The sequence below is a fragment of the Lepus europaeus genome, chromosome 19 (assembly GCF_033115175.1).
Source record: "Lepus europaeus isolate LE1 chromosome 19, mLepTim1.pri, whole genome shotgun sequence".
Lineage (NCBI taxonomy): Eukaryota > Metazoa > Chordata > Mammalia > Lagomorpha > Leporidae > Lepus > Lepus europaeus.
In genome coordinates this window covers 62,498,519-62,516,523 of record NC_084845.1, presented here as the reverse complement: position 1 = coordinate 62,516,523, position 18,005 = coordinate 62,498,519, and positions in this window count along the sequence as shown.

The following is an 18,005-nucleotide window of genomic DNA, read 5'->3' as shown; positions in this document are numbered from 1 at the left end:
ACATTTCAGGGCAAAAGACCTCCAGGCAGAAATTCCTAGTGGTCATGCTCATTTGGGGTGGGAGTGGGGTATGTGTTTCTTAACTCTACCAGGCACCACTAGGCTTGTGAACGCAAAATGGTTCCAGGAGAGTAAACAGTGACTGCTCCACACCTCTATGCACCCTTCTCCTGTGAGGTCGGCCCCCACCCCCGTCCTCCTCCTCCCCCCCTTCCTGGTCACTCAACGGCCGACTCTTTAGGAGATGCTCCTTGGCTGCTGTGCAGAGCCAGTGGGATCACATTGGATGGCACAGAAATGTGCAGCTATAGCCAAACTGTGCTGTGTCGTGGAGACAAATCGGCCTCCAAACCTCGGCTCTGCCCAGGGCTGAACTAAGTGGCCTCTGGCCAAGTTACGTAAAGTACTGGCACTCACATCTGCTCAGTTTTCTGATGGATGTAATATAGCCTACAGCATAAGATAATTGCAAGATGGAGTTAAAGTAAGCTCTGCATCAGGGACATAATTCATTATTACATTATTTGTATCTATTGACTGTTTTAATATGATCTCCCTGGTAAGAGGTTACCTATAATAAGTATGGAGGTACTTCAACAAGTTCAAAGAAAATAAGATGAAAAGCTAAGTTTATTTTGGTGAAAAAAAAAAAACATTGAAATCCATACATCTGAGGGGTATTTGCAAAGTTCATAAAAATTGCACAGTATGAAAAAAATTGTGCATGGGTTTTGAGATTTCTTTGCCCCAAAATAAACTTACCCTTTAATTTCTTTTTCCGTGAACTTTTTGAAGTACGCTTGTTGTCCCAGAATCTTTGAATTTATGAGGTCTGACTTCCTGCAAAAGACCAAGCAAGCCAGGCTGGAGCGCAGACTTCCTGGGTGTGACAAGTCCACTCGCTTCTGAGATTTCTTATCCAGCCAGACCAAGAGCAGCTAGAGGAGGAGGAAGGACCTGGAAGGGTGCTCTCCATGGCTCATACCTGATCCTGCGGCACTGGGACTTCTGATTGTCCATGACCTTGAAACTATTACTGAAGCTCGATAATGACAGGACCCCCAGGTCTCAGATACTGTCAATTTAATTTCCTTTTAAAGCATCCAAGGGGCAGAGAGACACATATAGACAGCTCGCATCTGCTGGTTCACTCTGCTGAAGCCATAGCAGCTGTGGCTGGGCCCAGGGCCAGAGTCAGAGCTAGGAAGTCAACCCAGCTCTCCTGGGTGGGCCATCACCCGCTGCTTCCCAGGGACTGCACTGGCAGGAAACTGGAATCAGAAGAAGAGCTGAGAATGAAACCTGGGCACGCTTATGTGGGATGTGTGCATCTTAACTGGGAGGACACATGACTCCACCCGTTTCCACTACATTAAATGGAGCTAAGACTGCTTATCTCTTAGTTCTCTTGTAGTGGACACAGTATTACAGGTGAAGGTCGTTTGATAAGTTGCAAATTTCAGCTATTCAGTTTTATTAAAAGCAAAAAGTATATAGTACAAATACTGAGTTTTAAGGAAATGGGTCACCATGGAGATGCTGCATCTCAGCATTACCCCCACCACCCCACCCTGACCCTTGCAGTTGATTTAACCACAAGGGAATATTAAAAAGTTCATGAAGAATACATATAATAAAAAAAAAACCCCTAAGCTCCCTTATATGTGGGAGATATAATAAAAGAACAAAAACTAACACACATTGCAAAATTGTTGTGCACCACAATAAATTTATCTTTTAATTCTATTTTATCCAAGAACTTGTGAAAGGAGCGTCACAGTCCATAATAATTTAAAGTTTTATTTTCACTCTTTACCGCTGGCCTCGTATTATGATGAGACCAGGAAACAGTCCTTTTGTATCCTTCATCTTTCCAGAGTCTACAAAAATGCTGCTCTCATAGTAGGGTGCCAAAAATGCTTTGCCAATTGGCTATTTCAACTGGAATGCTGCCTACGGAAATGTTAAATAGCTGCTCCCACGTCCCAGAAAGCCTCCCGTCAAAGACCTCATGTTAGGGAGATTTTATTAAGTGTCAAAATAGCACTCTGGAGTCATGGAGTTTTGATGCTGAAAAGCACTTGACTACCATGAATTCCACAGGATCATTTCTTTACTGATTAATGAAACACCGAATGAAAAGGAGTGACGCACTCAGAATTATCAAATAAAAGCAATAGAACCAAGACTGGCCAGGAGCCGTTCCCACTGTCACTGGGACCCCTTTCCTTATTATTCCATAAGCATTGAGAGATTTGACAGAAGAAAACATGAGATATTGCCCGTGGATTCTAAAACAGTGTATCCATAGTGAAAACAAAGCAACAATTGGGGAACCTAGTACAAAAGACAGTTTATTTTTGGAAAATATTAAGCATTTATAATATTAAAATTATAAATTAAAAATTTATAAATATTAAAAATGTTTCCTTAACCAGTTTTTTTTTAACTTAAAATGTAGAATAGAATGCTGCTACAGTTTATGTTCGATTTTAAGCCAAGAGAAGTTGGTTAGAAAATTTTACAAATAAGTATAATTTGAATCACCAAAAATTTGTAGGCTAATCTGCCTCAGTGTGTCACAATGTCATGGCTCTATTTCCTTGGCTTTGAAAGATGACCTAGTGGGCAGAAGTGAGTATTGGTTAGGATTCAGGTGAAGATGACATAGTTATTCCATAATTTAAAATGATTTTTGCAAACTTCCTCCATCTTTGATGCAGCTGGAACTCATCCTGTTGCATTAGTTGAGGTATGGTTGCAGTTTAATTTGTTTCTGTGAAGGCTCACCATGTTTCTGAAAGCCATTTATTTCCTAACCCGTAATTTCTGCACAGATTTCACATGCCAGCTCTCCCATATAGTACAACCGCTGGATTTTAATCAAGAGGAGGGCATGATCTAGCCTTTTATGCATTTATGTCTGAGGTAGAGCTTTTTGTTTTTATTATCATTCTACCACAGAAAATTTACTATTCTCGTTCCAAGTCTGCAAAATGTCCATCCATATTATTGGGAGGTTGTACAAGGCCAGGCTGACTTGCATTCTGAACTATCTTATATAGGCGGTAAACATTTACCATGGAAATCAAATGCTTCCCCCCGGGAAACAAACACACACAGTTAATAGAGCTTCAGATTTAAACTAGAAATATTGCATCCCGTGTTTGAAGCGTTTCTAATATTCATCTTGCACCTTCCTGATTTAGTCACCAGGGATATAGAGGGTAATTGCATGTTTATTTGAGTTGCAGTATAGCACAGCAGTTAGGGGCACACCGTCTGCACCACATATTCTGAGCTTGAATCCTTGAAGTGTTGAGAAAGTTACTAAATCTCTCGGTGCCTCAGTTTCTATCACACTAAAGTGGAGGTGATCGCGGTGCCTCTAACATGGTTGCTGTATAGAATAAATGGGTTTTATACTCAAAGCTGAGGACCTAGTACATGGGCTCAAGACTTACTTCCTATGCGATCTTGGGTCTGATGTTGTCCCAAGGCATGCGTATTTTACCATCCAACAGGACGATGGGGATTTTATCTCATCCTGTCAGCATCACAAAGATCAGAATCTAAAGTTGAGCTCCTCCTTTAAGAGATTGGACTCATGTGAGTCTCCTTCCTAATGTGAAAAATGGGTATAGTAATCATGCCAACCTCGAGGGAGCGATGTAGGGATATCAGACGACTTAGGTATAGAGTCCAGCCTCACACCTGGCTCACAGCAGTTTCCTGCAACTGTGCGTTCTCCTCCTTTCCTCCACCCAACCCTGGCTTGAGAAGCTGTTGACTTCACAGCAACTTCCTGATCTGCCACTCTCACGGGGAGGACTGCCTTGCATTCTAGCAACTTAGCTACAAAGAAATGTAAGCCTTCTAGTTGTTTAGGCTCAATGCAAATTCTGGGAAGATCTGACCCAACGCCATCTTGACTAATGTCCCACAGTTGTGGTTATAAAATGGAGTGAGAGGGCCCCCACCTTGGATCAGCATAGGCCTGAAGAACAGCTTCCATTTGCACAGATTTTCCCTTTTCTCTTGGTGGCAGGGGGTAGGGGGATGCACCCACCTCCTACCATGTTCTTTCTGTTCCTTCCCTTCCTGCCTCAGTCTCCATCTCTCTGTCTCTCCCCCCCCTCCCCAGTATACGGAAGAGAAGTGCAATGACTTTGAGAAAGGTCAACAAGACCAACTTTATCCAGGACCATCCCCAAGGGTGTAGGGATCCCTACAGTGGGGTCTTGTCATGGGGAGAGACACTGGGCTCAGCTCTGAGGACAGCACAGGTGAAGTGGAAATTATAGTAAAGAAACAGGGAGGGGTCAGTAGATGGAATATGACTAAGAGGGAATAGCAGGGGTCATGGAGTTCCAGCTAAACCCACCCAAGAGGATTCATGCTTGTGATAGGCAGGGTGGTGAGACAGCACCTTGGAATGATGGAGGGTGAATCTGATGAGGAACCTAAGATACTGAGGACAGTTCAGTATAAATGGTGAGAGTTTCCTGCTAAGCATGGTTCATTGCCAGAATGATCTTGTAAGGACCTAGCAAGGGTTCAGGAACCTGACTAGTTTGGTTGAGAGGACAGCATTTGTTGGAAGCCATGGTTTGCTTCCTCTTCTGCTCTCTAGAGCAGGTAGGTATATGTGGCTTTTTCCAGCTCTGCTTGGGGCGATTCACCAAACACACTTTGTTTCTTCCTATCATGGTGCCCTGAGACACCTCCCTACCACCCCAGGCTCTTGTCACCACATCTCCCTGCTGTGCACTCTGGATCCTGGAAGTGCTGGCCTTGAGATGGCAGCTTCTTCTTTTGGAGGCCTGAGGTTTGCTTGCAGCCAAGTTTGCTTCTCTCGGAAATCACGAAGCATTTGCCACGTTAAGTTATTGCCACAGTGCAAGTGAGAGGTCTCTGCAAACCAAGATCATACTATTTACTGGCACCAAGATGGTGAACAGTATGTCCAATGGATACCCTACTACTGAGAACTGATCCTTAATTAATAATACTGATGATGAATGCATCCCTAGCAGGGGAACAACTGATGACGCAGTGAGAAGACAGCCCAGCCGGGGAAGGCTCAGCCTTTTGGGTCTGATAAGGCCTTCACCTGTTTGGTTGAGCAATGCTCATGTTAGGAAGGGCAAAGTGCCCTACCAAGTCTGTAGATCAAAAGGTAAACACCATCCACAATCATTCTCCCAGACACACCCACATATCTGGGCACCCCATGGCCCAGTCAAATAGATACATAATATTAACCATCACAAATCTCAAGAGGATGCTTTTGTTATTCACATTTTTAGAAGCAAAGTCACAAAGATGAAGGGAAAATGGGTGTTTTGTCCAAGATTCACACAGTGCTCATCTAATGAATGTGAAATTCTGGTTGTGACGTAAGACAAGTCCCTAACGGATGGATTTACCCAGTCAAGAGGCTAGAAAAAAAAGTCTCTGGAAGGGAAGAGATGAACAGCACTCCAAAGGGTGGGAAGTTAGCCAAGGAAGAGAGCAAAGTGTGTGAGGGTCCCAGGGAGAGAAGAGCAGGGAGGTGACTGACACCAGGATAGGGCAAAGGAGAGTGGAGCCGGACAGCAAGGTGGGGCCTGGGAGAGACGGGACTGGAGAGGCAGCGAGCAGACAGATGTGCAGGCATTGAGACAGTGGTGCCTTCGTGTCTTTATTCTAAGCTTCAGGACGCTGTCGAAGGCTGTGATTCCATCCACGCTTTGAGTGAGTGGTTATCATATTGGAGGGACACCCCAGCCTGCAGGGAGAGGAGCTGTAATGACGTGCTGTGGTCCATCCGAGAGATGCTGGCGGCTTGAACTTGAGTGACAGCTGTGACACGGACAGCAGTGAAGGACGTCACTATGCTCTGACTCAGAGAGGGCGTGTGCAAAGAGATAGAGGAACTCGTGGCCGCTGTATTGTAAAGCAAAAGGCTCTGTACACCGGCATCTTGTGGACCCAGGAGAGGCAAAGGCAGAGGCCTTAAGAATTTTGCAATAGACATTTAAAAGTCAGGCAGGCATCCAGGTTTTCCCTGTAGCAATGTGCTTTGGAAGAGGCACCCAGCCTAGGTCTACCCATGGGGGCTGTTGTCTGGTAGGTGCAGATTGCGAGTGGGGAGGAGAACAGATCGACAAAGCCGATATCCACCATTGACAACACAAGACAGAGAGAGGTAGGAACAACCCGCTGTGAGACCATGGGGAAAGCAATGATTAATTCTGACATGAATCTTACACACAAAAAGGAAACAACAGGAATAAACCATGAACGGAATCGCAAACGAACCCTCAGCTGTAAATAATGCACCTTCATGCACCTTGGATGTCTGAGTGATGTCATCACAGAGAGTCAATGTTTGGAGCTGGAGGAATAAGCCTGGTGCTCATTTTCCTGAGAATTCATTTCTGTGGGTGCCCAGTGACCTAATTTTCTTACTTCTTGGTGTTCAGCCAGATTCTCTACTCTCCGAAGCTTAAGAGTTAAAGTATTTATCTTTTTGTAGTCAGGCATGAGTGTATATGGCAACAATAGCTCACTTCCTCCTGTTTATAAAACGGCAACAAGAAAGCAAAGCCCCCACAGCCTGCTGGAGAGATTGATGAGGACACTGGGGGCTGGCAGTGACACAGAGAGCTGAGAGTCCTTAATCTTCCAGCAGAGCCACGGGCTCCTTGGGTTTGCCGCATCCAGCGCACAGAATGTTCTAGCAGCAGCAGCCCTGTTAACCTCTCCGGAGAGGCATTTGAATAAATGCTTTTGAACTCATGTAGTATATTTTATCTGTAAGGATGGAAGTACATAGTTCACCCTGACATCCTGTGTATTTCAAATTACTATCGATAAGCAGTAGGCTGACATTTTTTTTTGGAGGATAATTTTCTAGTAGCTTAAAATAACATTTTAGATTCTCTTTGTAATAGTTATGTGAAATTGGCCCAGGCATTATCCTTTTCTTTGTCGGATATGGAAGTGGTGGTCCTCAAGGAAAATGCCTTGGAGGAGAGGTCCTCATGGCTGCTTCATATGCGTTTATAACACGCTCTCATGCCAGAATGCATGTTTGCATTTCCAAACCCACTTAATAACAGCTAAGGTACCCACCTTAGAGAAAGCAGCAGACTGATTATTACTGTGCTCTTACAGAGTTGGAAATGGGGGAGCTCCAGCACGGGAAAGCCAGGACAGAATATGTATCTTGTATCTCCCCACTCGGCCAAGCGACAGATGGAAGGCGAATGGGCAATTGAGCCAGACACACACCCTGTCTTCCTCTAGCTCCAATGAGGCAGCTTCTGGAAAGGCTAGCCCTGCTGGAGAATGCTTCCTGCAAGCCTCATGGCCAGAAGAAACCTGTGCAAAGGCCTCTGGAAGCTACTGCGAAAGGAGGTATAACCATGGAATCCTGCTCAGGCACCAACACCACTCAACACAGAAGGAAGCTTGACTCCTACTGGTTAAGCACTAGAACGGCAGGAGTCACACCTGGTGTGACAGAAGCAGACTAGGGATGACTTAGTTTTATTTTGAATGGAGCCAGGTGCCTTTGACTTATTCCACTGGTGTTTGCTTTCTGTACATCTACCACTAGAGAGAACAAATTTAATATTATTTTGAAATAACTGCAGAATTACATTGTCCTTAGGAGAAATGTTGTATACTTAAGAGGTAATTCAAACCCATTATAGAAAACTTGAAAAATAAAGCAGTCAAAACCATCACATTTACTTCCTAGAAGAGCAGAAAGCTTTTCATGTCTGGATCACAAAGGCACTGCATAAATATTCTCTGAATGAATGAAACAAACCCACAAGCCCATCCAGAGATAACCTCTTCCTATTTGGTATAGAGCATAAAATAAAAACATTTTTCTGGGTTGTTTAAAATCCATTAATAATACATATATATTTTGATCTCTGTAGGTGTGTATCTCTTACTTCTATTATATGTGGTATTACTTTATATACACACATGTACACATACACATGTGTGTACATCTTATGTAGACTCAGAGTATAGCCACACTCATTAAACAGTGGCTGTTGACTCCAGAGCACTTTTTACCTTTTGCTCACAACAGTAACTTAGAGAGATGTGAAAGGAGGCTCAGAGGGTTTAAATGAATGGACCTCGGTTGTATTGGTAACTCAGGAATAACCAAGGGTTCACCCCACCTCTATTTGACATGAAAATTGGAGCTCTTAATTACTGTCCCAAATATACTGAATCACTGTTAGTACTACAACAGTGCAATCATTTAATCCTTTTTTTTTTCTGTCAAATATCACTTTAGGATGGCTTGATAATTTTCCATTGTGCTGATGGACTGAGTCTTGTTTAAAGAGTCCACCATCTGGGGACGCTGGTTTTCTGTCTGTCTCTCAGCAAGGACCTCTGCCCTGAGAGAGAGCTCCTGCCGTTGTTTCTGTATCTGGACCCTTGTTATAAATTCACAGACTTGGATATTTTGAACACAGCAGAGCAGCTGGCTGTGTTCATGCTACTGACATTCTCCCAAGTCAAAGACACGAATGGCAGAAGAAGACTATGCTATAAGAGGCAAAACCTACCAAAGTGATTAATCCCTTGATGTCTGATAATGCCAATGGGGAAGTACTTCTCTCTGGCTCCCACACCCATTCATACCCAATATTTAATGTCACCTTCCATATAAATTCTGAATCTGACCAGTGTCTTTCCCCCTGATCATATAACAGGAGATACATACTGGTTTATTCAATTGTGGGGATGGGACACTGAAGTTGGCGATACGTAGGGTAGGTCATTAAGAAAAACTGAACCTGCTGTCTGCATCCCTGTTTTCCTCCAGACGACTCATCTCCATTCCTAAGTTCATCAACTGCTTAAACCAAGGCATCCCAATCAGCCAGGATAACTGGCATCACTTCAAGTCAACAGTTTACAAACTTTAAACACATCTACAGGAAAACCTTCGGAGCAACACAGAGATTCATGTTTGGGTAGCGGCTGTGTAGCCTAGCCAATGTGCTATGTCATGAAGACCAGTGCAATCATCAGTCCTTTATCCCCAGCCAGAATCACCGGCCATCTGAATGGTGCCATGCAAGTTGATCTTTCTCTTTCCACACTTAGACATCTACTGTCCTCCATTTTCAATGCAGCACCGTGTGTTAATGACTGGGCTTTAGTTCCCTTTCAGTTTCCTGTTTTCTAACTCAGTTTCAGCCACTTGGGGCAGTTTGGATGCTTCTTAAATATGCCAAGTATACCCCCTAGTGTATGCTTCCTATGGAGGGTCGGCTGACTGACGGTCTTGGTGAACTCACAGTCAGGTAAGAGTATCACCATGATGATTAGAAACATGGCTTCAGGCCACATAGCCTGAATTTGAAATAGTGATGCTACTTTTCAGTTATGTGCCCTTGGATAAGTAGCTAAACTTACACATCTACCTCAGAAAATTGTTGTGAACATTAAATTATTATAATTGCATTATTAAATTAAATTATACTCTTTATCAGGGTATTAATTACCAGAGAAGATTGTTAATAATGTTAGTTATTAAAGTGTATACACAGTTGACCCTCAGTATCCACAGGGGATTGGCTCCAGTACACTCTTGGGTACTGAGATCCATGGGTACTCAAGCTGCCTACGTGAGAAATATATTTGTAGATAACACATGCACATCGTCCCTTGAACTTGAAATCATTTCTAGATTTCCTGCAACATCTAGAAAATATAAATAGTACCTATACTGTATTGTTTAGGGAATACTGACAGGCAAAAAATCTGTACATGTGTGGGACAGACACAGTCATTTCTCCAATAATTTTAGGGCAAGAGTGGTGAAACCATGGGTGCAGAACCTATAGAGACAGAGGGATGACTGTAAAACATACAATGTAAGCGTTAGCTTTCCTTCCTGGCCCTCTTATCTAAAGCTGCAGTCCACTGCTCGAATGCCCATGCCTTGCTTTGCTTGTCTTCACTGGACTTCCACAGTGCACTGTGATCTAGGACTCAGGTCAGTTACTGTTGGTTCTCTCTGCAGTTCTCTGTAAGGAAGGGACTCTGTCTCGCTTATTCTCTTGCTGCACAGAGAGATTCCCAGTACATGGTACCTATCCTATAAATGTTTGTTCTCCTCACTGTGCAGAGTGATTCCCGGTACCTGGTACCCATCCTATAAATGTTTGTTGAATGCATACAAGAATAAATGACTGCCAAATACAACTTGTAGAGCAAATTATATTTATGTACAGGAAATTGTATTATATGTTTTCTGTTTAAGAGGTTGTATACTTGCCTTTTCTCTAGCATTTCTAATCTAACCTTTTGAATCTAGGATTTTATGTAGCAAACCCAAACTCTCTATTTCCTAGCTAGCTAGGACCTAGCTTGGTCCCTGGGCCCTCAGCAACTCGAGTAAAGGCTCTGACTTACGCACCTACACAGCGACCCACCCTTCCCCCAGGCTGCAGCCCAGATCGCCTCCTTGTGCATGACGTGACTGGCTTCCTCCCGCTGTGCTCAGTCAGCACTGTGCTCTTCTCTGTTACCTATTCCTTGGATTGCAATTTCATATTTGGACCTCTTAAGGAGCCTGTGTTATTTTTCCTCCCCTTTTCATACACTAACGAGACAAAGCACACTGGGAACATCTGTGTTTCTTGTGCATGGTGCGCTGTCCTGTAGGTTGCAGAACTGGGGAACATCCAGCCCGGGGGCTGGGTAAGGCCCGTGAAATCATCTGCAGGCAACTGCAGACGACACTCAAAATTCAACAAATCTATAGCAGCCTAATTATTTAGTTGATAACTTTGTATGGCCTGCCCATGATGTTACAAATATCCAGATGGCCCTTGGCAGAAACAAAGCTTCCGCACCCTTGTAAGTTACTGCTCCCTGAACACTTGGCTCAAGTCCTGACCTCGCATGTCCAAGATCCATGACTTCAAGCAGGCCACACGAATAAACAATATTGTCTGCCTTATGTTTACCTTTTAGGGCTCTTATCTTCATAACTTATCATCAGGTTTTAAGGATATCAATTTTAAAGGTAAAATAGTTAAAAAAACAATATAGCCTGATAAATCAGGGTCATTTTATGGATGGATTTGCAGTATCTGTAATTTTACTCCAAAACAATCTCATTTAACAATTTCTATAAAAACTAAAAATACTATATTAATATTACACTGTTTAATTCATGAATATTAAAGAAAAAACCTCCTTGTATTGGTTATTTTAACATTAAAAAAGGTATCAATCCATTCATATTCAGGGATTTTTGTTTCTTAGTTTATATTTAACAATGTGGTTTTGGTGTTTCCTAAATTTTTACTCTAAAACTTAGTTTAATTTTTTAAAATAAACGTGCCTGCATTCTTCAAGATTGCATTTAAGGGTTAGCACATGTGACTAGTACAAATGACTCTTTTTCTGTAAGTCATAATATTTCTAAATTTGAGGTAAAGGCTGGAAGTGCCTTGTTACCAGGTAAAACTGGAGCAAATCCTGCTACATGAAGAAGGTTCTTTTGTTTATTTGACAAAGAAGCACATACAAGTATCAGCCAAGTATTTTTACTAGCACTCACTTTCTTCTGTCATTTGAAGTACTTTTTTGGGGAGTCAAATATGTTTAAAAGCAAAATTGGTCAACAAATTATTTCTATTTATTATTATTTTCAATGTTTCATCAAATTGACATAGTTCACAAATGAAAGGCTTTCTCAGTATAATTCCAGCATGGATTATACCATTTATCCAGTTATAAATGAGAACTTTTAATATAGAACATTCTAAAACATAATTATAGAGGGACAAAATTAAATTTCATACACCATTTAGCTCTCATCTCTCAGTCTGGGTCTCCTCTTTATCTTGTAAGAACAAATATCACGTTGTCTTTGGAAATTGTGTATCAATAATTACAAGTTCCTAAAAGTTTCTGAAGCTTCTCATGCTGCAGCTGGTTAGGTTGCCAATTTTGAATACGCAGCCCTTGAGCAAGGTCAAGTGTACGTCTCATCTATAGGTTTTTTAAATTATTAAAAATCATGGCTTTTACCAACATGCTGTGCTCCACCAATAGTTCTAAATGTATAATTGCTGCAAAATCAATGTTTTCTTCAAAACAGAATTTTACTGAATTGAGATGCATTAACAAATCAGTTTCATTAAAAATATGTGGTTGACCCTGATATAAAATGGCATATTTAATTTTTAAGGAGGTGTTACTACCACCACCACTGGCACTACCATGATTATCATTGTTTCATGTAACATGAACAGTAACCACTTTTTATAAGTGCACAAAACATATGGGATTAAAACTTTAGCAAAATTAACCTGGTAGGCGGTCACTCTACATAAAGGAAAAGTCTTCCACTTTTTGCAACCTGGTGAGCTGTGGGGGATTTTGGCACTGTCTTCTCAAGATAGCAACCAACTTTGAAACAGATGTTGATGGGTCTTAGCAAGTTTGTGTCTTCTGGAGTTTCTGTGGTTGGTGATATTTAGGCATGGAGTACATGCAACACCAAATCCCTTGAAAGAGTTAAATGTGCATTTTATGCTTATTGCGTCAAAGGTGCATTTCACAATGAAACAAAAAAGTATGAAAATATCTAAGTGAAATAAAAGAAATGCACACACAAATGGTAAAACTCCAAGGCTACGCAGCCTATTGCGTCTTCACACTGCCTTCACCTCCTGAGCTTGTGATTGCCTGACCTGTCACACCCCCGTTCCCCCTGCTCCTGTGTCTGGTAGCAGAGCAGGTCTGTGCTCCTCTCAAGCCATTGCACAGGCCACAGAACAGTCATTAGGCACAGCCAGTGAGCACCAGAGGCTGAGCCCGGGGCTCTCCTCCCACAACTGCCCGAGACCTGATGGGATCCCGGTCCCCTGCTGCTCCTGTCGCTGAACAGTTAATTTTATCAGCAAGCACTCAGCCTGCTGTCCTTGACAGGGAGGTGTTAATTCCCTGGTATCTGTGAAGAGCTTGGAAAAGAGCAGGCACAGGAGTCCTCTTGTGGATTTTATTTTTTAAGGGAAAAGGTGTATCGTAGGGTGGAAGGCACGGACAGGTGGCCTCCCTGTGCATGAGAGAACAGCAGCCTGTACTGGGAGAACAGGTTTCACATAGCTTTGCAGGGGTAAGGAAGTGGGAGCAGTGAATCCCTTTAGAGTGGGGGCGGAGCTGAGGCTTGTGGTTGGGCCATTTGGTCACCTGACTTCTAGTTAGCCAGGCTGGGCTTAGAATGAAGCCTATATACAAAATGGCAGCAGGGCCAGAGCCCAAGATGGCGGCTCAGACAAGACTATACCATTTTACTTACACTCCCCCCTTGTGCATTCAAGCACGAGTTTCTGCAAGGCTCTGTTTTCCTGCATCTGTGACTCCGATATTTCCTCGGCAGCCTCTGGAAGACGCCGAAAGACATTACACAACTCCATCCAATTCCCCTTCGCTTATGTGAGTGCAGGTATGGAAATAATACTCTATTAAAATATGTGAATCTGGCAAAAATACCAAACCAGACAGGGCTACACAGTGTTCTGAGACAGGAAGGATAAACCCAGACTTAGGGCTACGCTATTTATGAAGATAAAAATACACATAAGAAAATTCCACGTTGAGCCACAAACTAATTGCCTATGAACAATGATCGCTATTTTTGTCTTGGCTGCACTGAACGCTCTCGTTTGGAGAGTCCTTTATTCCTCCAGACGTCATCATTATTTTCAGTAAAAGGCCGGGTACTTTTTACTATTTTCTACCTTTTGTTACTTATTTATTTATTTCACATACTTATTTAGTATTTTCTTTTGTAAAATCACCGGGGTGTCTAAAGAAGCAAATAAAGTAAAAAAAAAAAAAAAAAAAAAAAAAAAAAAAAGCTCCTATCTTCAAGACTATTGTTTTTGGTTTTGTTTTGTTCAGTATTCTAAAGGGTCTGATGCTGGCACTGAGAAGGAATAAAATTTATGAGTAAACACATGCCATGTCCTCCTCCCCCATCTCCAAAATACGCCCCTGCACAGACGCTTCTCCCACAACTGCAAGGTGGCGCGGGTGCAGAAGACTCAGGCTGGCGAAGATCCCATTTGTTGGGATCTAAAGTTCTCCACCCATGTGAAAACACATTTCCTGAAGCGCGTATGTGGAAATAGCTCTAAAAGGGAAGAAATGCTTCCCTGTTGTATTTTCAAAACCGAGATATTCTTCCTTATTTTATTTTCATTCAAGAGCTCGCTGTGAAAACTGAAGCGAGAATCCTTCAGAGTACCGTTAGAGGAACACATGGCGTGACGCTACCTGGATCGGTCGGTTGGTTGGTTGGAGGGTGACATCTGCTGGGTGTTTCCATGTGAAGATGCTGGTGACTAGTGGCTTCTTTCCTGCCCTGTGTTATTCAACAGGCAGTGAGTTACCAGGTCCAACTCAAAGTCCAAGGAACGAGTGTCACTGTACCTACACTGGGGAAAAGCATCACATAATTAGTGGACTTATATTGAAACTGCCTTGCTAGTAAATATTTTGGGGAGACAGATTGTGACTGTGCATGTACCCTGTTTTCCCTAACAGTTTCAGCCTCTAACATTCTTCTACTGCCTCGAACAGTGATCACTGGGATGTTATAAAAGGACAGCTCTCCATTCACCTTGTATATTTTACATTTAATACCTGAACTCCTGGGAGGGAGGTATGTCCCTTCTCTTTAACTTGCTTACTCAATTGTCTGTTTATGTCAGTATATAGTAATGCATATTTATTGTATTGTGTGGATTATAATCCAATAACATCAACATTGATTTTGTTTCTCAAGTTGTTTTGGCCATTGAGGGCTCCTCTGGGTTGTTCTTTACAATATGCACTATTCTTTTTGGCTTTTGTTCTTTGCTTTGTTTTCAGCACGTCCTTACTGGCTGACACTACAGGATGTCCCAGGCACATTCTGTGGACTTCCTTCCCCAGAGGACAGTCATCCATTGTTTTCTGATCTCTGGCTCCTTTCCTTGGAAAACGGGTATTTAGACACCAAGATTTGGTTGCGGGGTGTGCTTGTTGCTACAGGGGTGTCTTTGACTGTAGAACCACTCTGGGAATAAGTAGCATTAGGGGACCAATGGTTACATACTAACTCCTACATACATCCCCAAACACATTTATTTCCACATTTATGATTTTCTACCTAGAAACATGAGAGTATATTTACATCTATGACTCTAATCGGGAATCCCAGGAACCCTCTTCTGTATTTTTGTAACTTTCTGCAATCGTAAGAAGCCTATTCTCATTACCTACAAATAATTTACTTACTTGTTTAATCCTAGCACAAACTGCTTTCACAATTTCTGGCCTGTATCCCTGTGAGAAACAAAATTAACACTTAGAGTACAATACACATGGATAGTTTTTAAAATTTATTTATTTATTAAGTTTTTATTTTTATTTTACTATTTTTTTAGTTTTCACTATATAGTGAGAACTCTGTTTTCCAAAGTTACCTAGGTCAGGTCCTTTTCTCTCCTTTCTTTATAATTTATTTTATTTGAAAAGCAGAGTTAGAAAGAGGGAGAGAAACAGAGAGATCTTCCATCCATTGGTTCACTCCCCTAATGGCCACAATTGCTGGACCTGGGCTAGACTGAAACCAGGAGCCAGGAGCTTCTTCTGGGTCTCCCATGTGGGTGCAGGAGCCCAAGCACTTCGGCTCTTTTCCACTACTTTCCCAGGTGCATTAGCAGGGAGCTGGATTGGAAATGGAGCAGCTGGGAATCAAACTTGCCGGTGGTACAGACAGTGGGTTACCCCACTATGCCACATCACCAGCCATGGTCAGATCCTTTTCCTTTGGGATTCTGCTTAGGACACATCCTTACATTCAGTCATCACCACTGGTATTCCACCCTGGATCACTGATACACAGGTTGATTTCTAAAAATCTGGAAAGTGTTGGGTATGCCTGTTATGTTGATGGTGGTGATGGTATCATGGGCATTTGTACACATCCAAACTCATCAAATTGTATACAGAAAATATGCACAGTTCTTTCTACATCAACTTAACCACAATAAAGCTATTAAAAATACAAGTTTGCATGTGGTTAAATTCATTCCTTGTGGTAGTCAAACCAACAAAGTTGTGTATCCATCATCTAAGTGCCACATAGCTCTATTACCATAAAATTTCTCTTGAGAGGCCACTTTGTAGAAAACCCCTTGTCCCACAGTTAGCCCTTGTCCCATAGTTCCTGCTCTGTTTACTTCCTCTGTAGTTAAACTTTTCCAGGATGCTACGTGAAAGGCATCATATAGCACATAGCCTCTCGGGGTTGGTTTTTTTCATTTAGCAAATTGCAGGTAAGAATCACCCACTGTGTCGCATGAAACAAGAGCCCCCTCCTTCTCTGTGGCTGCACAGCATCTATTCCATGTCTGTACCAGAACCAGCATTTAACTACAATGCTAGATGAATATTAAAAAGCCTGAAAAATGGCAGGATTCATTGTATAACCCTGTGTGTGGACAAAGGTATTGAACTTTGTCCTGGAATTAAAGTTTTATAGATAGCTTTGTATGGTTAATGGGGATATGTGTGTGTGTGTGTGTGTGTGTATGTGTGATTGACTTCCATATTGACTCCCATGAGACATGATTATCTAGTTGGACTCAAAGGGAATTTCAACTGGCTGGAAAATAAGAAACTGGTTTTAAAATCTTACCTATTTACAGTTTTCTACAATCACCCTCATTTATTTATTAAAGGTCAGTCATGATTCACGACTTGCTTGTTTGTAGAGGTTCACTAAAATTCCAAATATTTCCTGAATGTTTCTCAAGCAGAGAAAGAACATTTTGTAATCTTTGGAAGAAACATTCAAAAATATCAGCTGAATTAAATATTAATTATCAATTCCTCTAGGACAAAAATATTTATAAAAGAAGTAATTATAGGGGGGCCGGCGCCGTGGCTCACTTGGTTAATCTTCCACCTGCGGCGCCGTCATCCCATATGGACGCCGGTTCTAATCCCAGTTGCCCCTTTTCCAGTCCAGCTCTCTGCTGTGGCCCAGGTAGGTAGTGGAGGATGGCCCAAGTGCTTGGGCCCCTGTACCTGCATGGGAGACCAGGGAGAGGCACCTGGCTCCTGCCTTCAGATTGGTGCAGCGCACTGGCTGTAGTGGCCATTTGGGGAGTGAACCAACGGAAGAAAGACCTTTTTCTCTGTCTCTCTCACTGCCTATAACTCTACCTGTCAAATGAAAAAAAAATAAGCAATATAGGGCAGACATTTGGGCTAGTGGTTAAGATTCCAGTTGGAACACCCACATCAAGTATCAGAGTTATGGGGTTTGACTTCCTGCTTTGCTCCAGACTCCAGCCTCCTGCTGATGCATGACCTGGGAGGTAGTAAGTGATGGCTTAAGTAGTTGGGAGACCTGGACTGAGTTCCTGGCTTCTGGCTTTGGCTTGGCCCATAACCAGCTGTTGCTGGAATTTGGGTTGGGGGTCTGTGTGAATGAACCAGTTTATGGGAGCTATCTCTCTCTCTCTGAAATAAAAATATGTTTCAATATAATAATTAAATCCTTAAATGCTATTTTCCTGTAATTTTATAAATGCACTTCAAATTCTAATAATTTACAGGATATTTACCATGAAAAACACCGAAAAATGGAGTAAATTTGTATTTACTGGTACTGCACACTTTATGTATAATTTAGTAAGATAAAATTATTTTGACACTTGGAGATAAAATCTTATCTTTGTCTTTGCTTATGAGTATTTCTCTCAAATTGACTGTTAAATCAAACTTGTTATTTGAATATGATTCTTTCAGGGATACTATATGTACTTTGAAAATATGTACGTATATATACTATGAAAAGAAAAAAATGATAAAGCCATAAGCATAATGGAATGCTACCTTAGTGGGAGTATCTTACAGATTTGAACTTAGCACCATTCACTGTGATAACTTAAAACATTTGA